Source organism: Gymnoscopelus braueri (assembly GCF_963280865.1).
Source record: "Gymnoscopelus braueri genome assembly, chromosome: 15".
Lineage (NCBI taxonomy): Eukaryota > Metazoa > Chordata > Actinopteri > Myctophiformes > Myctophidae > Gymnoscopelus > Gymnoscopelus braueri.
The window spans coordinates 19,859,532-19,866,700 of NC_137620.1; the positions used below are offsets into that span (position 1 = coordinate 19,859,532).

The following is a 7,169-nucleotide window of genomic DNA, read 5'->3' on the forward strand; positions in this document are numbered from 1 at the left end:
CGCTCAAAAAGACAGCCTGCTCACACACAGGACTGGGCACACAGGACACATGGGCAAACAGCACAACATTCAAACACCCTCCTTTCCCAAGGTACAGGCCACTGAACAACGGGTGCACACACAACCCCAACACTTGAGCTTTACATTCAGTTATGCCAAACACACAAATAACACTCTCTCCCCAAGAGCGTAACCACAGAATAATGCACCCACAACTAGTTTAGTCTCACACTGCCAAATGGCCCTGCCTGCACTCTAGTGTGTTCAATGTGTGTGTGTGTGTGTGTGTGTGTGTGTGTGTGTGTGTGTGTGTGTGTGTGTGTGTGTGTGTGTGTGTGTGTCCATTGGATTCCTTGTAAATCAAGTGATGTGATCATTTACTGTATTTCTCCTCTCTCTCTCTCTCTCTCTCTCTCTCTCTCTCTCTCTCTCTCTCTCTCTCTCTCTCTCTCTCTCTCTCTCTCTCTCTCTCTCTCTCTCTCTCTCTCTCTCTCTCTCTCTCTCTCTCTCTCTCTCTCTCTCTCTCTCTCTCTCTTAGATCTTCATTCTTCAGCTCCTCTCACAGTGAGTTCTAACAGAACTCAGCACTTCATAAATGAGTCTGTCTCACTGAGCTGTGAAGGAAAATCTACTGAATTGAAAGTGAAGAAGTTCATTAAGGAAGGATCCCTGTCACAGTGTTCATCTAACAGAGTCTCAGTGAGCAGATACAGGTATACATGCAATGTTGGCCCCTATACACACAGTAGTGGAGTGTACTGGTGTGAGTCTGGATTGGGAGAGTACAGCAATGCTGTCAACATCACAGTACATGGTGAGTCCATTAACTTCATTCACTAACTAACAATACTGCAGCATTCCACAACTCATTAAAAGCGTGTTTTTGTATTTGCTCAGCATGAATCCTAACATGTAGACTGTTTTTAACTTGTTAACGGTTTACAGATGGTTCTGTCATCCTGGTGAGCCCTGTCCACCCTGTGACTGAGGGACATCCTGTGATTCTTCAATGCAAACATGAAACAGACTCATCACTCTATAACGTGGACTTTTATAGAAATGATGAACTGATCCAAACTAAAACCAATGGAGAGATGATCATACCTGCTGTATCTAAGTCTGATGAGGGATTCTACAAGTGTAACTATTCTGGAGGAGAATCACCACAGAGCTGGATGACAGTGAGATGTGAGTATACTGACATCAATTTCTCATTTTCTTTTGCATATGCAAATTAAATATAAATGAATTAAAAGCACAAATTAATTTACATTAGACCTACTTTATCATACTTCTGTGTTACATGTAGGGTAAGAATGAGGAAAAATCTGATTTTACTCTGGAAGAATTACACTTATTATTATTAGTATTTAACTATTACACAATAACAAACATGACAGTGGTCTCACAGGTTTCTCAAATGCTTCAAACTATTGTTTGAATAATTATAATATACCCTAAATGTAAAGATTTTGTTGTTGCTATTTTCCTTGCCGTTGTACTGTCTCAACCTTCAGTGTCTGGATCTGTGGAACAGAGTTCTCCACATGTAGTGGGACTGATTGTGGGACTTCTTGTTGTGATTCTACTGACCATCCTTCTGCTCCTGTTGTATCGATACAGAACATTCAATGGTGAGAACCACTCAAATAGGGATTGCATCTTTAAAAAAAACTCATGCTGGGAAATGTTTCTGTCCTCCTACACACACTGAACAGCAGAAGACTGGCTTGTAGTGTAAAACACTAATTAACATATTTTGCTCTTTTTATTACAGAACCATGTTGGAATAGGTAGGTACAGCTCTCTGTTTCTAGGGCTGTCCCCCACTGACTGCTGACACCTTTATGTCATCCCTGTGTACAGTATGTGTGTGTGTGTGTGTGTGTGTGTGTGTGTGTGTGTGTGTGTGTGTGTGTGTGTGTGTGTGTGTGTGTGTGTGTGTGTGTGTGTGTGTGTGTGTGTGTGTGTGTGTATCTCTTATCTTAATTATAACATTGGCCACAGAAGATCTTGTTAAATATTTATCTTGGAATAGATTCGTCAAGTGCCAGGGAACCAATCAGGACTCAGACCAGATGACCAACCAGAGAGGAAGTGCAGATGATGGATACTCCCCACGTCAACGTCAGCATGGTCAGCCTTTCAACCAATCACAATCGATCAGTCACATAACAGCAGATCTGTAACACTAACATTACTGCTTGAGAATTGTACTTCAACCAACCAACCAATCAATCAGCAGCTACAAAACAGGCATTATTTTGCCACAAGAAATAATGCTTCATGTGGTTTTAACATGTGTTCTACTTGAATCCATTTAAAACAAAAGTTTGTACAGATAGTTTCAACCAACGGCTGTAACAGTAAAGACACTAATCATGTCAGCCGCTCTATTTTCCTTTACCATTAGGTGATGCCACCATCTATGAAACAATCAAAGGCGACAAGAGGGAGCTGTTAGATTTTACAGAATCATAGACATTAATAGGTGGAGATGATTTGAACTGGTAATTGAATTTAAGAATGTCTATGATTCTTTCTTTCAGACGAGCCTGCAGCTGATTCCAGTGATGTCACATATTCAAAGATGAAACTGAAATATATGGACAAGAAACACAAGGGTGGGCAAACAAAAAAATATGAAATAAATATGAAATACGATTAGGAGAAGATGATATGAACTGGTAATTGAATTTAAGGATGTCTATTTCTTTCTTTCAGACGAGCCTACAGCTGAGTCCAGTGATGCAACATACTCAAAGATTGAACTAAAATATATGGGCAAGAAACACAAGGGTGAGCAAACAAAAAATATGAAATGAATATAAACTTAAGGTGGAGTTTTTTTTTAAACACAGCCCACATTGGGTGTGTATGAGTGGGTGCTTGTGTGAGCTATGTTGTCACTTGTTACTCATGCACATGAGGAAATAACACCATACATTTTTATTTAGTCTCAGCCGTCATAAACTAGATGAACTACCACACACTGTCTATCACATAAAGCAGGCTGTGTCTTCTGTAGTGGCAGGAATTATAAGTATACCTTACTTCAATAGGACCCAAAAAAGTAATCCCCACAAAAGATCCGAGTGGATTGAATCAATTCATTTAATAACAAAATCAGGAGCTCCTGGAGAGTGCCAAAAGGAATGCAAGCCTCTTTAATACAGGTCAGGGGTTCCCTTATATATATAGAGTTTTGGTTGGTGGACGGGTCCATAAATGGTTATTTCTTATATTGCTGAACAAGCTATACCAACAGGTGAAAAAGTTTTTCTTTCTGAACTGAGTAGTAAATAGACCTTCATAGTCAACAGGTGTCCTCATAGTAGGGACTCACAGTTGCAATTCAACAGGAATGAAGGCATAGACTATAATGAAGCACAAGTCATTTTAGTATTGTCATATCTGGCCACCATACTTCATAACAGTGTACAATCGGTAGCTTCAGCATAGCATAGCTAAACATGAATAAAAGTGTTCCTAACAGAGAGTTTCCTCCACAGAGACGCCTGCTGATCCACTTGAGAGCTCTTTGTATCCTGAAGTGAAGACTGGATCAGCCACAGGTACATTGTGTTATGTAGCCTATAATCTTAAAACTCCACTGATTATGTGGGAAATTAACATTAGTCACTGGTCAAATGGTTTTGCAGGTAGAACTGATCCATTCTGTCACCTTTTCGAATGTTAAGTCATTTCCATAGATATGACAAAACATTGCTTAAAAGAACACTGAATTACTTGTGTGTTGTGTGTTGTAGAAGGATTAGGAGAACCAGATGTGACTTACGCCCAGGTTAACCACCAATACAAACGCAAAGCAAAGAAGAAGAATGGTAGGTGAAATGTATAACTCACATATAATACAATTAAGAGCCTGCAGTATCAGTCTATGAACTTAACAAAATAGTGTAGGTCAACTACCACACACTGTCTTTATTTATTTATGATTATCTCTTCCTAGTGATTATTCTATCAATCTCTTTTTAGATGAATAAAATAATCGAGACACGCTTGTTTATAATTACAAATCTATATAAATTATTTATCAACACAAAAAAAATCTAATAGATTTTTTTATAATCGAGTACATCATTAGTCTGATTAACCACTTTTATACTTTGTCGTAAAACAGTGTCATACAAAAGATTGCCCATCTACAAGCTCACAACTACAAGATCGGCTATTTTTTACTATTTTCGGATTTTTCCTTTTTAAATAATAGATTAAATCGATTGGTTCGATTAAGTGTTACACCTCGGCTGTTGTTGCTTAGTAGTACTGTATGTAAAAATCTGATTCCTAAGTTAGCAGCATTTTTGTAGGCCAGAAACGTATTCAATTTTTTCTAATTTACAATACTGTGTGTGTGTGTGCGTGTGCGTGTGTGTGTGTGTGTGCGTGTGTGTGTGTGTGTGTGTGTGTGTGCGTGTGTGTGTGTGTACTTGTGTGTTGTGTTGTACAGTAGAAGGAGCAGATAAACCAGATGAGACTTACACCCAGGTTAACCCCAAAAACAAGTCAAAGAAGAAAGGTAGGTGAAAACATTTATATTCAATCACCTACAATGTCATGCATCTGTTGTATTGAAACATAACAATTTACAGCAAATCCTGAAAAGACATAGACACAGCCACATATGGTTAAAGACTGAAGCTGAGCAATCACACTGAGATAATCAGTTTGATTTAAATGTTAATGCACTTTTTATACTTTCTGCTAACATTTTCTGTGTACTATTTTAAATTCACTGAATGACCAGCTCCAGAGAAAACTGAAGATAGTGTTGATTCTCAGGTCAAACCAAAAAGGGTAAGTATATCTTGACTTCTTCATAGAAGTTCAAGTTTCCACCAGAATGATATCTTAATCAATAACAGTCAATGTATGTGGGTTAGAGTTGTAAGTTCTATGCTGTTGTTCTGTTTCAGGATGGTAAATGAAGATGTCAGGAAAACGTCATAAAGAGAAGACAACATGGAAGAAGCAGAGTTGTATTTATATCCACACTGACATTATGAGTCAGACAAACAAATTGAATCCCATTTGAACTCATTTAACAGTCTTAAAGTTACATTGTGTGCTATGCAAAACCGATAGATAAACAAAGGGCAACCAGCTCTCCTCTATAGCACATTCCCTTGGCCATAAAACTTCACACACATCCAACAGCCAAAGTGAGACTTCAGCTTTATGATCACAAGATAGTATATGTACAGTATTAAAGAGTTAAATTGGTTACTATTTTAGTACAGATACAGACCATTGCAAGAGCCCATGTGCAGTTGTCTTTTTGCAAATGGAAAATCTGCCATAATGCAGTGATAATCATAGATACTGTACAGTAGAGGGGGTGACAGGGCCAGAGGTACACAGGGGCAGGGGACGGCTCAGTCAATTGCCACGATCCATTCAATAATTAGAACAAATATTTTTACAAGGTACTGTACATGGTCTGTTAGCTCTTCATTACAGAATAACAGTAACTCATAAAAGCAACTGTAGAGGCGGCAGTAGGTTGTAAACTTTATGTGTGGGCTGTAGGCTGCCCCAACCAATAACAACTATACAGTAGAACCAGTAATAATTTTTTTGTGCTTTTAAAAAATATATATTTCATTGGCTAAGCATAATGACAAGTTGTACACACTCTACCAGAAGAAACGTGGTCACACACCACTTTTGAATTTTGAGCAGATAGATTGTATTTTAGTATATTTTTTTGGTAAATATTTCTTGCAGTGCAAATGCAATATACATTCTTGGTACCTACAGTATGAAAGAGGGATTTGGTGGTATTGGTCCATGAGAAATCAAAAACAAGATTGTTTTTGGGGTCAAAAACAAGGGGGTTTGTACTAGGAGAAACCATGAGACTGATGCTGAAGACTAGACATTGTATTTTATTGTAGTTTTCTCAATTCTTTTTGCTTTTGTTGTTGGCCTACGTAGAATACATTTCTATTTTAAGGTAATTAAATCAGGCTAATGAATTTATTATAACTGAATGTAAAGCTGACTGATGATTGGTGAAGGGAAAGGGAAAAAAAGATAGGATTCTATAATAAAAAAAGGACCTGCATTATTTCTCTATATAGTTGTAAATAAATGTTTATAATAATCTATATTTGATAAATAGTTAAATGGGAATGTTTGAAGTACTACTTTCTTTGTCACCTTTCAGTTACTATTTGAATAATATTTACTTCTTGAATTGCAAGTTATTTAGACATCGAATTAACAGCCAAAGTATTGCGGAAGTATTGTTTGTGAATAAAACCTGAATTTGACCAATGTGTATGGTAGAGTATGTTAATACAATATAACTAACACATATACAGTGGTTGGAGGTGGGCTCCCTACTTTGGGAGGACCACTACTGTGTAGTTGACAAGTGGCATTGCCAGAAGTTCAAAGGTCAATATCTCCCCTTCCTTTACCAAGTGCACATTCCGTCTTAGCTTAGTGGTAGAAATTTTGTCCGGGGCTTGAATTTCATGAAGGAACTAAATCATACGGATTGCAGAATTGCTCTTGTTTTTAAACCCTTATACTATGTTGTTTTATTAGATTTTAGTGCTTTTTATTTATGCAGCCTAATTGTTGAGTAATTCTGTTATTGTTGCTTGTTTTTGCTTGTTTTTATACTGCTGTGGCCCTCTCTGGGCCATGGTCTCACTTGTAAAATAAGTTTTTAATCCGATTGTGACTTCCTGGTTAAATAAAGGTTATGTTCTATTCTGTCTGTCAGTCTACAGTTCTTTTTTTGTGTCTGTCAACTTCAGAGGAGTCAAATAAATAAATAAATAAGAAAAGAAAAGAAAAGAAAAGAAAAGAAAAGAAAAGAAAAGAAAAGAAAAGAAAAGAAAAGAAAAGAACTGGGCGCTCGGGTGGCGCCCGGTAAAGTGCCTGCCCAAAAGGGTTGTGGGTTCAAATCCACCATGGTGTATCCGGCTTTGTCGAGCATCGGACAGGGACACAATTGGCCCGTGTTCGGGGGAGGGAATAGAAGCCGGGCAGGGAGGGTGATATTTCCTACGGCTGGGGTGGCACCTGTCCGCAGGGAGTGTTGGGCGGGAGGAGTAGGACGAAGGCTCTACGTCCTCCTGGTGGGGGCTCCTCACTGGCAGGTGAGTCAGTAGGTACAACAGCAGTGTCAA

General features: G+C 38.2%; 1 long non-coding RNA gene across 1 annotated transcript; it reads left to right on the top strand.

Annotated features, from left to right (window-relative positions):
• The first annotated feature begins 4,479 nt into the window (after positions 1-4,479).
• LOC308102003 lies at positions 4,480-5,659 on the top strand. Its single transcript, XR_013934599.1, has 3 exons — positions 4,480-4,543; positions 4,772-4,821; positions 4,941-5,659. It is a non-coding gene; the product is annotated as an uncharacterized lncRNA (long non-coding RNA).
• Positions 5,660-7,169: the final 1,510 nt, after the last annotated feature.